Raw genomic sequence first — 20120 nt, 5'->3', positions numbered from 1 at the left:
ATAATGAGAGTACTTACAGGAGTCGACTCCTAGTACGCGTCCAAAAATGTTGGGGCAGGTGTCAAACGACGCCCCTTGACATCAGTATTATATTAATAATCCGAGCAAAAAATACAAATTTTTATTTGTTCAAAAGATATTACATGACATACTGTTAGGGGGTTATTGCACAACTCGATACAGGGCATTTATAGGCCTCTCGAAAAATAACCTAAGAACTCTAACAGCAATTCTTACAGGACACTGCAGACTGAACAGCCACATGCAAAAGCTGGGTATAATATCAAACAACACATGCCGATTTTGTGACAGATCAGCGGAGACGGCGGACCATATCCTCCTGGAGTGCGATGCAATCTCAAGACGTAGAGCTAAGTTTATGGGCTCACCATGGCCAGAGCATACTCACATCAAATCCCTCAAGCCAGGTGAACTGCTATGGTTCATCAGAGATGTCGGCTTGGATGAGGTGTTGTGAAGCAGATGAGGGCACAATAGACCAATGGTCGCAGTGCGATCCTCAATTAACTATCTATCTATCTATCTATCTACCGATACTGGAGCGCGAAAAAGGAATGGTAGTACTGGTAGCAGCAAAATACAATGCACCCGGCCCTAAGGAAAAGAAAATCAGTCGCCACCTGTAACTCCAGACAGTTCCAACAACAAATTTCGCTGGAATTCGGTATTTTCAGCCTATATATACTGTTGCTGATCGGGATCACTCGCATTCCGACAGCATTAATATAACAATAAAATTATATGATGTGTAACCAAAATAAGGTCAAACAAAAGTTGGAGCAGGGGGATTGGAAACACGTCCTTTTCAACCTCCCAATATATTTTGAGATGTGCTGATCGGAATCTTCATGCGTTCCGACAGCGTCTTTACTAAACAAAGTTGAGGGGTTATTGGGTACACTTCAATTTCCAACATCCAAAGACATGTTTAGCTGTGTTTACCGGAGACCAATACATTCCGACAGCTTAAAATACAAATATAATTGAAAAATATAAGTTCCAAATTTTGTTGCCTTAAGCTGGGAGCCCTGGAGGATTGGAAACGCGTCCTTTCCAACCTTCCTCAAATGACTGGCTCCCAGACTCGTCCGTTTGTTACGCCTGTAAATATGCTGATCGGAATCACATGGCATTCCAACAGCATATTCAATAGAAATAAATGATATAATAATGAATTGTACTTAGTAGTTTAAGTTTTAGGCCTAAACAGCCGTAATAATAAATAAATTAAATTAAATTAAATTAAATAAATTTATAGTATTTTTTCTCCGAACGCCTGTCTGCGTTGACGACCTTCTGCCGCACACGTTTAAAATTCACTTTGGTCGGTTCATCAGTGGTGGGGGACCAAAATTTAATCAGTGCAACATCTTTTTGTATACAAAATTTTTTCCTGTATACAACAAAATTACAACAACCACATGAAAATTGGGTAATAGTCTAGAACAGGGGTCGACTGCTAATACTGGTCCAAAAATATCGAGAGAGCTGTCAAAAGACGCGTCTTGACCCCGACAACAATAATCCGAAGCCGGAAACACGTATACAATTGCATTGGGAGTGTTATCCACAAATCACACACAGAATATTGTGCATTCACGAGTTCAAAATTGCTTCGTTCTGCGCATCTACGTCACACTGGACTGCTTCAGCGAATGAAAGAAAGAGAAAAAAACAAGAGCTAAAGGAAAATAACGTAAAAATTGCCCATAAAGAACAGCTGAACTAATGTTTACATGCGCAATGCGCCACCTTCTCTCATTCCATCATAATGTTATCAATGTTGATGGTTCATTGGCGGTTGCATATCCTGCACGGTCCGGTAACATTAAGGCACTAGCGCGAACATCTCGGCAACGATTTGGTAAGACAACATGATGACCCCCCCGCGTTTAGGGGTCAGAATATACCCGCGGTAGGTATGCAATAGGAAGTTCAAGAGGCTGTGTAGTGCAAACATTCAGGTTGCCAGCCCAATATACAGCTTCTCCAAGCCCAATTGTCAAGCTCACCTGTTTCACTAACAGACGAGGCTCTGGCGACCCCAAGCTTCTCATGGAACTTGGGGTGGGAAGGGAGGGATGGCCTGAAGGTTTAATGTGGCCACATAAATCGTTCCCGAGATGGTCGCGCTAGCGCCTTAATGGTGCTGTGTTACCGGAGGGTACCGGATCTGTATCCGGCAAAGGACCCATCGATAACACTCCCCAAAGCCTTCGGGGAGCAACCTTATCGCTACAACAACAACAGCAACCACACGAAACTTTCTAGTCCCCCCACCCCCCGCCAATTCTCTAGACCCATGATGAACTTGGGGTCACCAGAGCCTCGGCTGTTAAAGAAACAGGATCCCCACGAGTAGATAAGTTTGACAATTGGGTTGGGGAAGCTATATATTGCACTCGCAACCCCTTCAATGAATTTGGTATTTTAGTCGCCTCTTCCGCGGGTATATTCTAAGCCTCCTAACCCTCTGGGGTCAATACGCGTCGTAGACCCCTTTTCTAGACGTTTACTCTCACTGTCCCTTTTAATATAAGTTATCCGCAAAAAACAATACTACAGCTCCCAACAAAAATCGTGTGACCAGAAACGCACACAGCCGCACGGCACGATCACATTAATAGGAACTAAGCAGAAAATTTGGTCAAAAATCTACCCTCGTCCATGCAAATGTGACTATGAATATGACTACTACAATGATCGTAAATTACTAGTCAGATGAAGTGGAGCATTTTTGCAGGGCTATTACACATACTTCAACTAAACAGCCAAAGTAGAACAACCCTAACGAATAGACTCCATAAATAAAGCTGGAGGCATTGGTGCTTTATCGGTAACCGTATCGGTAACCTTTTAACAGCTGATTCGACCAACCTTATGAGAATCAATGCAATCGATTACTGGTTCCGCTATGGTCGTAACCTTATCGTAGCCAACCAATTGGGTTTTGGTTTACCGTCGTAACGATAAACAGCTGATTATAGCCGAAGTCATTGGTGCCGTATGTCGTATCGCTGTATCCGTATCCCTAACGTAATCAGCTGTTTATCGTTACGACGGTAAACCAAAACCCAATTGGTTGGCTACGATACGGTTACGACCTTAGCGGCACCAATAATCGATTGCATTGATTCTCATAAGATTGGTCGAATCATCTGTTAAAAGGTTACCGATACGGTTACCGATAAAGCACCAATGTCTCCAGCTTAAGTTAGGGATACGGATACAGCGAACCGACATACGGCACCAATGACTCCGGCTTAAGCTGGAGACATTGGTGCTTTATCGGTAACCGTATCGGTAATCTTTTAACAGCTGATTCGACCAACCTTATGAGAATGAATGCAATCGATTATTGGTGCCGCTAAGGTCGTAACCGTATCGTAGCCAACCAATTGGGTTTTGGTTTACCGTCGTAACGATAAACAGCTGATTACGTTAGGGATACGGATACAGCGATACGACATACGGCACCAATGACTCCGGCTTTAAAAAGGAAATAGAGTAAGCGCTATGGTCAGGTAAGCTTAGCTGTGAACGAACAGCTGATACAAATCTTAGTTGCACCCTTTTAAGGTTCATGCACATTAGACGCGACATGTAGCGACACGTTCCGACAAAATATTTGCGGCATTTTTGCCTAGTTGCTAGTTGACCAACTTGGTCGTGTCGTGACGTACGACAGTCGCTACATGTGCATGGCTCTATACGAATACATGCAAAGAATATTTTCACGCAACTTGTCGCCTCGTATAATGTCATCATTCACAATGGTATAATGTGCATGAACCTTTACAATGGTTACAATAAGCTATTAATATGATTGACGGCAGCTCTACTAGGTGTAAATGCAACACTGTTTGTTTCCGCATTTTAATGGCGCTGCTTCGTTGTTTCTGTTCTATTCCGATTCTTTCAGTTTTTGTTAGTAGTTGCAGCAGTTAATCCCACAATAATTAAATATCGCAAGTAAACGCGCATCGGCACAAAGTAAATCTATAAATTAAATTAAGTATAATGTTATTAAATAACTAAAAGGTGAAATAGTAGTTCTACTTTAGCAATAATAAAACAATTCGTTGGCCCATTAAAATCCATAAAACGTCTAATTGAAAAGTGCTGAGTATAAAATTTTTGTTCTTAATATTCATCTTTGCGTCATGCATACAAAAAGTGCGAGAGAATTCGCTAAAAGTTACGCGAGTTAAAATCGCCCTGCCTTTTGGTGCTGCTTCGTCGTTGGTTATTCCAACACATAAACAACGGCAAAAGACAGCATTGCTTGCGGAGCACACACGTTTAATACATTGTAACATTTCTAATTGTAGCCAAAGGTGGCTGCCCTATAGTAATCTTCCCCAGAAGTAAAATAAATATATACATACCACGTTCAAATAATTGCACTGAAGTTATCAGGTTTGTCGCAGTTTATCACGATTGTTATAATTAACGTGAAATAAGTTGCTATAATTTGTGCAATGAGGTTTTTGGTATACCAGAAATTAAGGCGGAAGCAATTTCCAGTGTAATTTTATTCGGTGTGAAGAATTTTTGTTTTCATGGAAAATATATGGCTATTAGGTATTTGATGCTAAAAATCCAATTGTGTATCCATAACACACGCGCTGATAGTCATATATTATTACACTTTTGTTAATTATTAGAAAAAGTGCTCTGGTGTAAAAAAATGCATTTTATAACTTTTTTTTTTTTGAATTGTGTATATGTACATATTCTTCCATAAACAACCCAGAAGTTAACTGTAACAGATTGTGTCGAAATCTAAATAGATATCTACATAAAGGCGCTATTGCCCCCGGTTTTAGTTATGTACTTTTTGTTATATTTAATATGCAATCGCCTGGGCGAGTGTTACATGTACAGATATTTGTATATATATATACATGCAAAGGCATATAAAGGTCCCTGCTTCAGTGTATTATAAATATATATATATCTAGTTACAAATATGTTTATAAGTAGCTGCTAGACGACCACCACGAAAACGCGCCACTTCGAAATGCTTAATTTTGTTCTTGGAGAAAGAGAAAAATGTACACAATGTGTGGATGAGAATGGGTATATGAATGGAGCGGAAGCAAATATACATGTTAACTTGTGTGTACACTCGTGAAATGTGGAAGGTGACTAATGCGCGTCGTCGTGTTTCAACTACCAACTCGTTTCCCCTTTTTTGTGATGAAGTTCACAGTTGCGGAAACAGTTGCATTGGGCGGTTACAGCATACAAATCTGTTGATCAGTCGTTGAGTGATCACTTTTTGAATGCAGCGTTCGGTATTCTTGATTAACTCAACGGTTGGGATTTTACTACTATTTTTTTGCCACATTCGTGTCAACGTCAATTATATCTGCACAGAACCCCTTTTCGCATTAGTGTGTGTGTACAACAAATCTGGCAAAATACAATCATAGTGTACAAGTACAAGTGTGTTGACTTATCTGTCAAGCATTCTGACAGGCACTCGCTGGATTCGGAATGACAGCGAATTCAAAATGGATACCATTACCGAGTGCGCCGAATGATTGAAAAATTGAAAAAGTCGATACGATTGGTAGTCAAAAATGTTGTCGTTGAGACCAAAAATGCGACTCTAGACCTGAGATTTCCATCAGGTGAGCGAGGCTGTTTGTAGTTTTGACGTTTATCGCTTAGTGAACACACTTGGTATAGGTACACTATGAATACAATAACCACGAGAATTTGAGCCAATTTTTTGTAATTCTTTACTTTAGCTCATAACTGGTAAAATAAAAAAAAATAAATGTAAGGCGCGATAACCTCCGAAGAGATCTAAGACCGAGCTTCCCTTCCAATTTGCGTCGTGCTCCTCTTGCTTTTCCCTACAAATTGGCCGGACGGGACCTACATGTTTTATGCAGACTCCGAACGGCATCTGCAAGGCAGATGAGTTTTCACTGAGAGCTTTTCATGGCAGAAATACACCCGGAGCGCTTGCCAAACACTGCCGAGGGGCGACCCCGTTTAGAAAATTTTCTTCTAATTTAAAAGGTAATAGTCTAGTTGAGGGGTCGACTGCTAATACGCTACCGAGTGTGGTGTCAAAAGACGCGTATTAATCTCGAGAACAATAATCTGGGGGCGGAAATGAAAAATTTCATCCCTGTCCGGAGATATTTGCAGTTAAAGTTGGCGATTTCCATGTGGTTGTTGTTGTGTTCATACCCACAAAAAATTGTGCATCACCGTGGCGGTAGCTTGGCATGGCGTAGCCCAGGGTTATTTTTTATAAGCGCGGCCGTAGGCCGCCAACGCAGAAAGGTGTTCTGCGCAAAAATACTATGGATCCGACCCCCAGTTTCAGAGGTACCCGTGGGTCTTTTTTCGGTTTTTCGTTAATATCTTTTGAACGCGTTAAAATTTTTATTTTCCGCCATCGGATGTCAAGACGCGTCGTTTGACACCTCTCTCGATATTTTTGGTAGCGTATTAGCAGTCGACCCCTCAACTAGACTATTACCATTTAAAAACCTTATTTCTAAAATTTTGATGTTGCTTTGTCCGGGGTGCGAACACAGGGCATACGGTGTGGTAGGCGGAGCACGCTACCATCACACCACGGTGGCCGCCAATAACAGGTAAACCTCGTCCAAAAATATCGGGAGAGGTGTCAATAAGCGCGTGGGGACGCTAACATTTCAACAACCACATGAAAATCACCAACTAAAATATCTCCAGACAGTGAAACAATTTTTCTTTTCCGCCTTCGGATTATTGTTGTCGAAGTCAAGACGCATCGCTTGATACCTCTCTCGATATTTTTGGTAACGTATTAGCAGTCGACCCCTCAACTAGAATTTTACCGATATTTGTTTAACAAAAACATGTATTTCAATCCAATGTTTTGAAAATAATTCAGTACAAATTTTATAAACAAATAAAAAAAAGATTTGATTTAAAAATAGAAGGTGCCGAAATAAGAAACCGCGACACAAATCATAAATTGAAAGTTTTCTAAATTTCCAATGTGAGATTTCGGAAATCCCGGGACTTTAATAAATAAAATCCCGGGATTTCGGGAAGGCAAAGTAGATCGCGAATCCCGTGATTCGGGATCGGAATTCCCGGGACTCGATGCTTTAGTGTGCACGTACTTTTAATAACCGAGTCGCAATGAAATTTCTCCAGTTCATGAATCTTGATGCAAAAGAGAATATAAAAGAACTTCAGATTTTTTATCAGTTGAAACTTATTTCGGCTTGTTCATTTACATAAAAAAATTGTCGAAGCACTAATAAACATTCCCACTATACTAGAAAAATACTTAGGTTAGGTTGCGAGGGCTGAGCTGGACACTTTGGTAACAGCTCACTACTTAGGCCACTAATGGGCCCATTGTAATACCCTATAGGGTCTCGAAGAGGACCCCTACCCTGCCTAAAGCGGGTCAAACCACTTCGTGGAATTTATGTATTTTGCTAGAGACCTCAGCAAGGTCATATAGAAGAGGTTTACGAAGGATGGCCAACCTACGCCTACTAAGCGCTGGACAATGACAGAGAAGGTGCTGGACACCCCCTCTTCTGTATATCTGCAGCTGCGTCAATAGTCGAAGGTCGTTACCCCCATTCTAGCACCATGCGTGCCTATTAAACAATGACCTGTTAGAACCCTTATCAGGGAAGATAGAACTGATTTGTTTAAAATCAGGAGCGCTCTTGTGCGTCCCTTGTCATATGAGGGCCAGGTTAGCCTGGATGTCTCACACGATGATATGGCTGACCATAGTCCATTTGCAATTCTTATAATGCTTGTGCTCACACGAAGCCTGAAAGTGGCCATGGGTATACCTACCGAATCATTTCCCGGAAGGATATGGTCGGTGATGCCTCTTCTGGCCAGCACGTCTGCTCTGCAGTTGCCTTCAATATACCTGTGCCAGGTACCCCTATAAGGCTGATACTGAAGTGCTGAGCCATCTCGTTACCATCCTTAGGCATAGACCCGAGATGATTCACAGCCCTGTGTATTGACAGCATTTCCGCTTGGTAAAATACTTGCTAACATGGGAAAAATAATGATATTGCAAAGTCGGAAAGGACTTTTAGCCAAACAAGTGCGTAATTCTTCTCCTGTTTTGCTTCAGAGTTGGCTCTTTTTACATATCAGATGGCTGTGGTGATGGCTCTATTTGTCGGTCTCCATGGAAATACATGGAGTTCACTTATCGGCCAGCGCACGATGCTGCATTAAACATTTTATATGACGGGGCTTCAACAATTGTGATGAGTTTAGACAAAAAATTGTTCTATATTATTTTTTAGTCAGTTTTCTCCATGTTCAGTAAGCTCTGACAAGCCGTTTGTTTGATAGAAACCATTATCACTGCATAAGTGGATATGAAGAGCCCAGTGGTATGATGCAAACATCTAGCAGGCAAATGTATGGCGCTGTAGTACAAGGCAATCGCTGACAAAACTCAGCTCAGGCGTTTGTAGGTATCACAAGCGTGCAATTAAGAATTGTGAAAAAAAGATAAAATCTGGAATGCAGCCAAAATCAATAGTAATTTGGTTTTTAAATGGCACCACGCCAGGCACAAAGTTCGGAATAATTTGGTTTCTCAATAGCACCATGCCAGGCACAAAATAAGCAATATGTATTTCAAAACTATTTGTCACTTCATGTTGGGAGGACAAAACCTATCCTTAAGACAGGCCCAAGCATGCTCTGCCCATCCCAACCTCCCACGTTCACATCAGGGGAGCGTCAAGCTATCCCTCCATCCTATTTTTTGTTTCCAGCTCAACCAAACCAAGCCTAAAAATATTTTTATTTGAGCTGTGGATAGCTGACGCTTCCCAGTTGAAACCCAAAACCGAACTCCAACAGAGACTATTAATAATGGCAAACTTTAAGTGCCACATATGTGACGTGGGTGACATGTCAAAAGTAGAAAATTGGTAAAGTATGACAGATGCGACGACTGCAACGTTGCCTATCTGACCTTCACCGTCTTGTATTTACTCTAGATAGGCGTTCTTTTTGATCCGAAATTAAGTTTTAGCCTACATATCTCAACTACTATATATAAAGCCAATGGTATATTACGATTTATCAAACGGTAGGCTAAAGAGTCGACACTTATTTCACCAAGATCCTTTATATCTCGTTGGTAGTTCCGATGTTGTTGTTGTTGTAGCAATGCTCGCCCCACCTAATAGCCGCGACCGATCACAAATTGTCATCAATATCCTCTAACGGGAGTCCAAGGAAACTTGCCGTTTCAACAGGGGTGGACCATAAGGAACGGGGTGTTAAAGGCGTTGGTTCCACATTACAATTGAAGAGATGGTTGGTGTCATGTGGGGACACATTGCAAGCGGGGCATACATTTTGTATGTCGGGGTTGATTCTGGATAGGTAAGAGTTTAACCTGTTACAGTATCCAGAACGAAGTTGAGCAAGAGTGACACGCGTTTCCCTGGGGAGTATGCGTTCCTCTTCCGTAAGTTTTGGATAATTTTCGTTAAGTACTGGATTCACCGGGCAATTCCCGGCAATTCCGACGCCTGTTTATGGAGTTCACCAAGGACCTGCCTTTGTTTTTTCACTTCATACGGCTGTGTTCTCAGGTGCCGTATTTCCTCAAAATGCTTACGGAGATGACTCCTTAAGCCCCTAGGCGGTGCTGGTTCATCAATTAGATGTCTGTTGGGATGCCCAGGTTTCTGGGTATTCAACAGGAACTGTTTGGTCAGCATCTCATTTCTCTCCCTGATGGGGAGTATTCTCGCCTCATTATGCAGATGGTGTTCTGGGGACATAAGAAGACAGCCCGTGGCGATTCTGAGAGCAGTAGTTTGGCAGGCCTGTAGTTTCTTCCAGTGGGTGATTTTTAGGCTTGGCGACCATATGGGTGACGCGTAGCACGTAATCGGCTGGCTAATTGCTTTGTATGTAATCATGAGCGTTTCTTTATCTTTTCCCCAAGTACTGCCAGGGATTTGAGGATTTTGTTACGGCTCTGAATTCTCGGAACAATTGCGGCTGCGTGCTCACCAAAATGTAGATCCTGATCAAACGTCACACCCAAGATTTTGGGGTGTAGGACAGTCGGTAGCGTAGTGCCATCGACGTGGATGTTCAAAATGGTCGACATTTGGGGCGTCCATGTTGTAAATAAGGTCGCGGAAGATTTAGTCGGTGATAATGCCAGGTTTCGCGAGGCGAAAAAACTGGAGAGATCAGGGATGTAGCCGTTTATTTTATTGCATAGCGCATCGATCTTTGGGCCTGGGCCTGTGGCCATTATTGTGCAGTCATCGGCGTAGGAAACGATTGTGGCTCCTTCCGGTGGTGAAGGTAGCTTAGATATGTAGAAATTAAACAAAAGTGGGGATAGGACACCACCCTGTGGCACCCCTTGTTTAATTCTCCTTGGTTTTGATGTTTCGTTTCTAAATTCCACCGATGCCTGCCGACCACCCAGATAATTTGCGGTCCACCTTTTAAGACATGGGGGAAGGGTAGACCCTTCCAGGTCCTGCAGTAACGAGCCATGGTTGACCGTATCAAAAGCTTTTGATAGGTCTAGCGCTACGAGTACTGTTCTATGGTGGTGGTATTTAAACCGCAATTTATCTGGGTGCTAATGGCATTTAGGGCGGTGGTAGTGCTATGGAGTTTTCTGAAGCCATGCTAATGAGGGGCTAGCTGCAAATTTGCTTGGAAATAAGGGAGCAAAATGACTTCAAGCGTCTTTGCCACTGGCGATAGGAGAGATATCGGACGATACGACTCACCTATGTTAACTGGTTTCCCAGGCTTTAGTGGCGGGACCACCTTGGCCATTTTCCATTTCTCTGGTATAACAAAGGCGGAAAGAGACAGATTGAAGACATGCGCTAAATATTTGAAACCCTCTTTCCCTAGGCTTTTAAGCATCGGCATGGCTATGCCGTCTGGGCCCACTGCTTTGGATGGTTTAGCACGACCAATGGCGTCCTCAACCTCTTTAGCGGTGATGGTGATTGGTGACGCGCTGAATTTGTGTTTATTTGCGTGTCTATTGGCTCTCCGTCTATCTTTGTCGACCGTAGGATGCATTATATATTGTCGGCAGAAAGCGCTCGCGCAATTTTTCGCGTCCGACAGCACTTTGTCGCCGAAGGCGATGGAAACTTTGTCTTTGTGCTTAGTCGGATTCGATAGGGACTTTACGGTGGACCAAAGTTTACCCACACCGGTAGAGAGGTTACAACCTCTTAGGTGCTCCTCCCATTTCGCTCGCTTGTGTTCATCCACAAGCAATCTGATGCGTTGGTTTATATCCCTTATTTGGGGGTCGCCTGGATCAAGCTGTCTTATAAGGTCACGTTCTCTCGCTAAGTTTGCGGCCTCCGCCGGGAAGTGGGCCGGATTTCGGGATAGGGAGGGCAGCTTGGCGGCTGTCTGTAAAGGATTTATATTCTTCACACTTTCCTTTTTTGAAGTTTATGAAAGTGCGTTTTTCAGTGACGATGAAGTCGGCGGTACGCTCAAGCGAAATAAGTATGGGCAGGTGGTCGGATGCCAATGTTACAATCGGCTGCCAGTTGACGCAGTTTACGAGTTCTGCGCTCACGATTGAGATATCTGGCGAGCTGTGACAGCTTCCTACCATACGTGTGGGGGCGTCTCCGTTTATTGTGCAGAACGTCGTTTCTTCTATTTGATCCGCCAAAATCTCCCCCTACTGTCCGCCCGCAAGTTTGAATGCCATAGATCATGATGGGCATTGAAATCGCCTAAGATAATGGGATTGTTGCCAGTGAGTAAGGCCCTGATATTAGGGCGGTATCCACTGGGGCAACAGGTGGCAGGAGGGATGTAGATGTTGATGATTTCTAGGTTTGCATCGCCTGACCGGACAGATAGGCCTTGACGTTCTAAGACATTGTCCCTGCGGTCGATGCCAGGATCAAATATATAATATTGCACAGAGTGGTGTATGATAAACGCGAGACCGTCTCCATTTCCGCTCTCGCGGCCTTTCCTGTGGACGTTATACCCAGAGCAGGTCTGCAATGCAGATCTTGCTGTGAGTTTAGTCTCTTGAATCGCAGCAATGCGGATGTTGTGCCGCTTCATGAAATCGACTATCTCCGTAATCTTCCCAGTTAGTCCATTACAGTTTAACTGCAGAATTCTGAAGTGCATAAGGGGAGACGTCGCCACTCTGGGGGTAAGTGACGGGTGACTACGCCTGGGTTGTGGAAAGTCAGGACGCAATTGCTGTTGTGGCCCTGGGACTGGGCGTCCTTGGGCAAGCATTAGGGTACCCGGATTATTTGGGTTTGCGACCTGACAACATGGCGCGATGAAACCCGTCGGGGGGTTGCCGTCGCGGAGACCAGAACATCTAGGAAAGTGGCACCACCCAAGGCAGGAGCTGCATTGGGCGGATGTCGCAAACCTATATATTCTGTGCTGGCAGACGGTGCAAACGGAGGTAGGGACTAAGAGTCTGTTTCCCTGACCTGCACGATTGCTGTCGGAAATGAGGGGGGGGGGGGGGGGGGGGAGAAGACGGGGGCAGGGGCTGATGCTCAGCATTGCTACCAACTCTACTATGAAGGTAGTAGTTATGAGTGGTATCAGCTGTTTGAGTTTTTGGCGCCGTGGGGCGCGAGCAGCAGCGGGTACTTGTTGTGGCTTGTTGAGCAGCGGGGCTGCTGGAAGGTAGTGGGGGGGGGGGGCGCTTAGGCGTAGACTACGGGATGCCCTTAGGCGTGAACAGCAAGGAGCCACAAAAGATTTATAAAAGTTACGTGGACGTCGGGTTTTGGGATCAAGCCCAGAACAACCTGTCCGATGCAACCATCCCTTGCACGAGACACACTGAACAGAGTATGACCGTCCTAAAAAGATTCTTTTCCGGCAGATGCAGCAAAACCATTTCTCAGGACCGGGGTCAGGAGACCGACCCGGATTGGATTCGATGCCTTCCCGGAGTAAGAGAATATGGAGCAGTCCTGCTGCAAAGAGCTGCTGGGGGATGACAATTTGTGGGAGGGACGAAACAAATTAGATGGGGTCACACTGAAAAGACAGTCCTTGGTCGGGAAAAATCCCGAGTCGCTCCGGTACATAGAACCGACTGTCTTGGGAAGCGTAGGTCCGATCCTCGAGTATTGTTCATGAGTTTGGTCTACAACCTATCAAAACCATATAAATCGTATTGAGTCAGTACAGAAACAGTTTATATTTTGCCTTAAGGAGTCAAGTCCTGTTGTTGTTGTTGTTGTTGTAGCGATACGGTTGCTCCCCGAAGGTTTAGGGAGTGATCGATGTGATGGTCCTTTGCCGTTTACAGATCCGGTACGCTCCGGTAACACAGCATCATTAAGGTGCTGGCCCGACCATCTCGGGAACGATTTATATGGCCACATTAAACCTTCAGGCCAATCCGGTATTTTAGTCGCCTCTTACGACAGGCATACCTACCGCGGGTATATTCTAACCCCCTGACCCGCTGGGTTAGGAGTCAAGTCCTCATCCTCCGCCATATAGAAATATGCTTCTCTTAATTATCTTACCATCTCTAGAAAATCTTAGAATATTTCCAGTGTTATGTTCATTCATAAGCTGATCACCGGTATAATTGACTCCCCTGACCTGATCAGTCGACTAACTAAACTTTGCTGTTCCTGATAGGACTTCCAGACACATTGTGCCATTTCATTTACCTTTTTGTCGGCAAAATTTTGTCAGCACCAATCCCCTGCGCAATGCTCACGTTACAATAATTTTATTTGTTGGTTGTTTATTAGCGCCGGCTACGTGCATAGGTAAAATAAGGGACGATAGCAGCTTCAGCGGGTTCAAAAAATTCAAGGGAGCAGCAAATGGCGGCTCTCTCTACTATACATATAAATATCATCCTACCTTCACTTGAAAGAGAAACACAAAGGAATATTTTTGTCTGACAACCTTTACTGCTTCCCCCTTATTTTATTGTTTTTGTTGAATTTTCACCCTTCGTTTAGTTCTGCTAAAATTGTTTTTGTGTAATGCATCACAAAGCGATGAGTTGGAATTCTTACATGCACACATACCAATTACATACATACATATGTATATGGATGTTACTACTTTTTGAAGGGGAAAGAACGAGCTTAAAATCATATACTTCTGGATATGTATGTGCATACATATCTACCTTCGCTGAATTGTATGTACATACATATGTATGCATTTAGTTGGAATAATTCTTGCACTCTTCTTTATGTTGCAACTTTGCAAGGTGCTTTTTTACTTGGTTCATTCCTATTTTAATGAAAATGGAACGTATTTCGATTAAAATCTTTTTCTATGTAAGATATGTTGGGGCGGATCTACATATATATATATATGTATATATAAGCTGTGGTAGCGTTGATTCGCTCTGAAACTTCTACAGCGCTCTCTAAGATTACGATGAAGCGCCTGACCGTAAAACAAAAACACATCATCATCATAGGCACTAAAAGGTTTTATGAAAGTGTGCGCATTCCTTCACAAAAAAACATTTTCGTCAATTCTCGGTTTGAGATACATTTGAGAATCAGTCCATTTCTCACATTTCAAACGTTAGTTTTCAAATGCATTTCAAATAACCGTTGATAGTATTCTCAAGCTAAAAAGCACATTTTTAATATGGAATTTTTCTTTATTTTCCAATTGAGAATTTTTGGTGTCTCAACTTTTTCTCAAACGGGAATAAAGCGGAACGAAATGGAGTCCACTGTTGTGCCACTTTCTGTAAGCAAATTTATTATTTGCCTCCCTTCACTTTTAACTCGTTTAGATTTATGGATAATGTAGTACAATATCAGTTAATATTATTAAAATGTATAAATACTTCCTTATTTTTATAAGCTTTTATTTACTTTCACTTGGCTGTTGTTTGTAATCAAATCTTGCAAGTTAAATTTGTTACATTTCCCGGTGTCCGATTGAGCACACATGTATAACTCCGATGACAATGCAATATTACTTTGCGAGAATTCGATAAATTAATCGATAACAGAGTTATCAGTAAAGATTTTTGTTCACAAGGGAATAAAAGCCTAAGTCCTTTGTTTAGAGGGATGGTGAATAACCTACAGCGGCTCAAGAACGAGGTAACTTCGCTTTGTTTGTGTATACAACGAACGTAGAAATTAGGCTGTTATTCCTTAATGTTGCATACTTTCTGCGCACTTTTGTTTTAAATATTTAACCCAGAGAGCAGAGATATGCAATCGGTAGTTGTAAACTGAACGCGACATATGCAAAGTCACAATAAAATGTGATTTTTAGTTAGTTAGCACTGTTTGACACAATTTTATATGTGCTCTCTGTCAAAAATGCGTCAACTAACTTACGTCACATTTTATTTCGATTATGAATATGCCCCAATATATTCGCATCATGATATAAAAATACTCAGTCAGGGTTATTTAAATGCAGCGATTCGTATGAGTAATTTGGTTGAGTCTTTTTCATCCTGACACCGCGTTAGAGTTGAACGCGAAAGATCTGAGAACCGAAGATACTGATATCCGAAGTGAAGCCACTTTTGGCAAACACATACGATATGTTTTCTCAAAATCTGTATATTCATATGTATGTATGTATGTATTTAACGTTTTGTTGTTGCAAGAACACGTGAACATGAGTATGCACATATATACAAATTCATTTGAATGAGTTAAACAAAGCATGGGGCGCATTCCAAAAGCACAACTGCTGGCGAAGTTGATTAGTGATAACTTTTTGGAACGCACAGTTGCAACTTTACGACAAATTAGTGAGCATAAAAATTTTCCGCTCTATTCACTCAACGTTTTTATCGATTGGTTGTTGACAGTTGGCTCAACGTATCGTTTCAAAAGCACAATTTCTTTCACTCAGCTGATAACTGATTATTATCAAGATCAATTAATTGGCGGCCACCGTGGTGTGATGGTAGCGTGCTCCGCCTACCACACCGTATGCCCTGGGTTCGCACCCCGGGCAAAGCAACATCAAAATTTTAGAAATAAGGTTTTTAAATTAGAAGATTTTTCTAAGCGGGGTCGCCCCTCGGCAGTGTTTGGCAAGCGCTCCGGGTGTATTTTTGCCATGAAAACCTCTCAGTGAAAACTCATCTGCCTTGCAGATGCCGTTCGGAGTCGGCATAAAACATGTAGGCCCCGTCCGGCCAATTTGTAGGGAAAATCAAGAGGAGCACGACGCAAATTGGAAGAGAAGCTCGGCCTTAGATCTCTTCGGAGGTTATCGCGCCTTACATTTATTTATTTATTCAATTAATTAAATGATGGACCAAAAAACAATGATCAGATTGATGTTAATAATATAATACACTCAGAGATTAACAAAACAGGAGGTCTTCCAAAAGAACTAGAAATATTTGTTGGTGTTAAAGTTATGTTGAGATCTAACGTTGACGTTGCTAAGGGACTTGTAAATGGAGCAATAGGTCACATCACTGAAATTACATGGCCATATTACAGACGTGCTCAACTATACCATAACATTATACCATCGGTTCGCGTAGACTTTGGTAACGATGGCGTTCACATAATACAGCCTAAATCAGTTCAATTTCCTTCTAAATTTAATCACGGCACCACTGAAAGAAGAATGCTTCCGATTGTCTTGTCGTGGGCTTCAACTGTGCACAAAATACAGGGAACTACTGTAGATCATTCTGTTATTTATCTAGGCTGCACATTTTTTGCTGCTGGTCAAGCTTATGTGGCTTTAAGCCGAGTTAGGTCTTTAGCAGGTCTTCGAATCGAAGAACCTGACTGTTCAAAGTTGACTTCGAAGAAACTTTTTAATGTTGATGCATTAAAAGAAATGGATAGGATGAGAAACGTTACAAATAACTAAGTAAAGATTGCATAACTAATTAAAACAATATTTTACCCTACTAAAAATTTTTAAAAATTGATATTTAAATTAAATTTAAGAAAAAGCTTTTCAACACAAACAAACAAGCTTTATTACTTGTTAATAAAACGAACTAAAAAGTAAAAAATAAAGTTAAAAAAAAAGCTTTAAAAAATAATAAAATTAACTAAAAAGTAAAAAATAAATTGACTGTAAAGAAATATAACACTTTATAAGTTCATTGTAACATTTAACGATAATTAGGCTTCGTCGTCTGCGACAAAAAAATTACATATTGTACATAATTATATATTTTTAACATTAAAACTTTACACCTAAATTATTAAATCTTACATTTTATATGACAGTCCTAATTGTTCTGCTAGCGATCCCTTCAACAGAATCGAAGTAAATGTAAAAATCGGTTTATATCCACGAGGAACGCCTTCGACTAACCTACATAGCCAGTGATAACGTTTTTCAGCTCGGTTCACGAAGATCTATTCTTAAGAGAACACGCATATCACAACCTTCAAGTCTGTGCATCATTTGGATAACCACAATATATGAAACTAGTAACCTTGCCACCACATGAGACCTATAGTCTACAGGTCAAGGCGTATATGTATACTCGTATACATAAACTCCCTAGGTACACGAGAGATGGGATTTAAAAATACATATGAACAGCTGCGCAACATATACACACTCACAAGAAGAGAGTATAAACAAATTTTGAAATGTTTAGTAATTTCCAACATAGCATTAGTCATACCCGTAGAAATGTTATTACAAATCCCTAAAAAAGCTAAAGAGTGATAGGTGACCCCGATTTTCCATTTGGTCTGACAATTTTTCAGTTGTATAAATACATTCCAGACATTTTTATCAATATATCTGGTTTATATTAATTTGTAGTGTAGCGAATTGCGTAAAATAATGGTTACACCGGCTGTGTGCCTGCTGTGAGAATTACATCGTACGAGCTGATAAAGTGGGAAGTGATATTGCTGAACCTGCTATTCTTCTGTAAAACATGTTTCTGAGCAAAGAACTAACTCTATATCAGCAATCTCAATAGGCCTGAGCAGTTTAGCTTTACTAGACAGTAAGCTATTTATTTATGTTAGATAAATGCATTTAAGGTAGTTACTCCGCTTCGCAACTGAATTTAGTTTTTAGATCTTTAGTCGTCTGAGATATACTCGTACAGGCCATTCTTTGCTAAACACATTCAGCCTAATTCTAAACAAAAATTCCGTGCTAGTTTTTTCCCTTCTCCCGTTCCTCGCATTCTAAATAAAAATTCCTTGTGAGTTTTTTTTACTTCTCCCTTTCCTCATATTCTGAACAATGTTCGAAAAAGCGGAAACCGGTTTTGGGAGAAAAGTAGGTATTATGAATGCGAGTGAGAGGGAGATTTCTCTGTCATTTCTTAGGAGTTTTTTCACTTGTTAAATTAAAGAGAATGCATCAAAATAGTTAAAGGAAATTGGTTATTTTAAGAAAGAACAGTTATTTGTACATATTTGTGCTAAAATATGTACATTTTACCACAATCATATATATTGTGACGCATATTAGCAACACTAAGGCATATTATCATCTCTAAGCCGATACTAAGCAGTCATTTGTATCTACATAAATCAATCATTATGTCTACACATATGTACATACAGCAGCGGAGAGATACTCACAAAAGTATGCAATCATCAGCAAAGTAGTTCTCAGATATACACGCGCATATTGCTATGCGAGAAGCTATAAACGTTTATAGCTGGTAACTAGTTAGTAAATTCTAGAAGAAGAAACTCCTAGAAGTATGCGAACGAGGAAACCGAAGAGTATAAAAGTAGCACAAGCTGAGGCATGAGCAATCAGTTTGATTTAAGCACGCTATCTGTTGCGAAGTATAAGTGTTATTGTGAAGTACTCTAATAAAGACCATTTTGCATTATTGAATATTGGAGTTATTTATTCAACAGTTTAGCGATACGAACGTAGTAGAAGGTTGCAAATAATTGGAATTTCAGTAAATTCGTTACAATCAGGGCTGTCATGGAATCCAACTCGGTTTTGCGTTTTGTCGGAATTACAAACCAATATTGATTTTAATTGGTGTCATAAAACCGTATTGGTTTTGCTCTTTTCGAATGTAAATAAAATCGATGTTCGAATCAGCTGTTTTGCAATGTTATCGGTGCACCGGCAATTTTGATGTTAATTTTTTTGGCAAAATTTTATAAAATTAATTGTTTTGTGCATCTAATCAGAAATAAACAAATTTATTGAGTGGAAAATGGCATCACCAGTTGTAGCATTTATGTTATTGGAAGAAGAAAGTTGCGAGAAGGTCAAAAGAAAAATTTTGAGATCGCAGCAATCCATTGGAGCTGCCAGAGACAGCGTAAGTAAAAATATTCCTTAATGTGCGTTTTTATTTATTTATAGTGTATTTGCAGTGTCATTGCATACTATCGCATAAACAAAGAAGTTTTCCGAATGGTATTGAACACCATTGAAGGACACTTAACTCTTTTGAAAGTTCGGTCAGTGCTGCAACTAGCAGCTACGTTACGATTTTCAGCTGAAGGATCATATCAAAGATCAATTGGCAAGGATTCTAGCATGAGTGTAGGTAGAATCACGGTGTCAACGATTTTAAATGATGTGCTTCGTAAAGCCCTTCGCAATATCTGGATGTTTCTCCATAAATTCAGTCAAAATACTGTTCTGCATTGAATTTGTATGCCTTCCCCTATTAAGAATGAAAATATATGTATGTAAATTTATATTTATTTTTATAAAATAAACCTTTATTTACTTACATTTTTAGAAAGTACTCAAGTGCAAGAGAAAAACAACTATGAAAAAATGAAATCCAACGGCATTTAACTGATTGGTTTGTTTCCGATAGCAAATTCGACATTATTGGATTCTGTGACACCTAAAACCGACAATAATTCCAATTCGAACATTAAACCGATAACATTGGATTTCATGACAACAAATACATTTTTTGTCGTTTTTAAATCCGATTCCGACAACAATTGGATTCCATGACAGCCCTGAATATTATTTCTAATTGCTGTTTTTATGTACGGGTCCCTTTTCCGCTCTTATTTGGAATCCAAATCTATAAATAAAGTTTTGGTTGTAAAGATGGAGATTCGGGCTATTAGCGAGCTTAGGGCAATTTGGGTCGTAGAGCT

At 40.9% G+C, this 20120-nt stretch overlaps 1 protein-coding gene across 6 annotated transcripts in view; it reads left to right on the top strand.

Moving 5' to 3' along the window:
- The first annotated feature begins 3904 nt into the window (after nt 1-3904).
- The window catches only part of brat (brain tumor), a 95157-nt gene continuing 78941 nt past the window's right edge, over nt 3905-20120 (top strand). For 2 of the 6 annotated variants that reach the window (XM_067764248.1, XM_067764250.1), the window contains exon 1: nt 4188-4440. The gene's annotated coding sequence lies outside the window, so the exon portion shown is untranslated. Of the gene's footprint in view, nt 4063-4187; nt 4441-4545; nt 4563-20120 lie in introns of those variants that run through there. The other 4 variants (XM_067764246.1, XM_067764249.1, XM_067764247.1 and 1 more) reach the window with 4 other exon arrangements.

This window comes from Eurosta solidaginis, chromosome 2, assembly GCF_040869045.1.
Source record: "Eurosta solidaginis isolate ZX-2024a chromosome 2, ASM4086904v1, whole genome shotgun sequence".
Lineage (NCBI taxonomy): Eukaryota > Metazoa > Arthropoda > Insecta > Diptera > Tephritidae > Eurosta > Eurosta solidaginis.
Note: the sequence above shows the minus strand (reverse complement) of the source record. Positions and strands in the feature narration are given on the sequence as shown.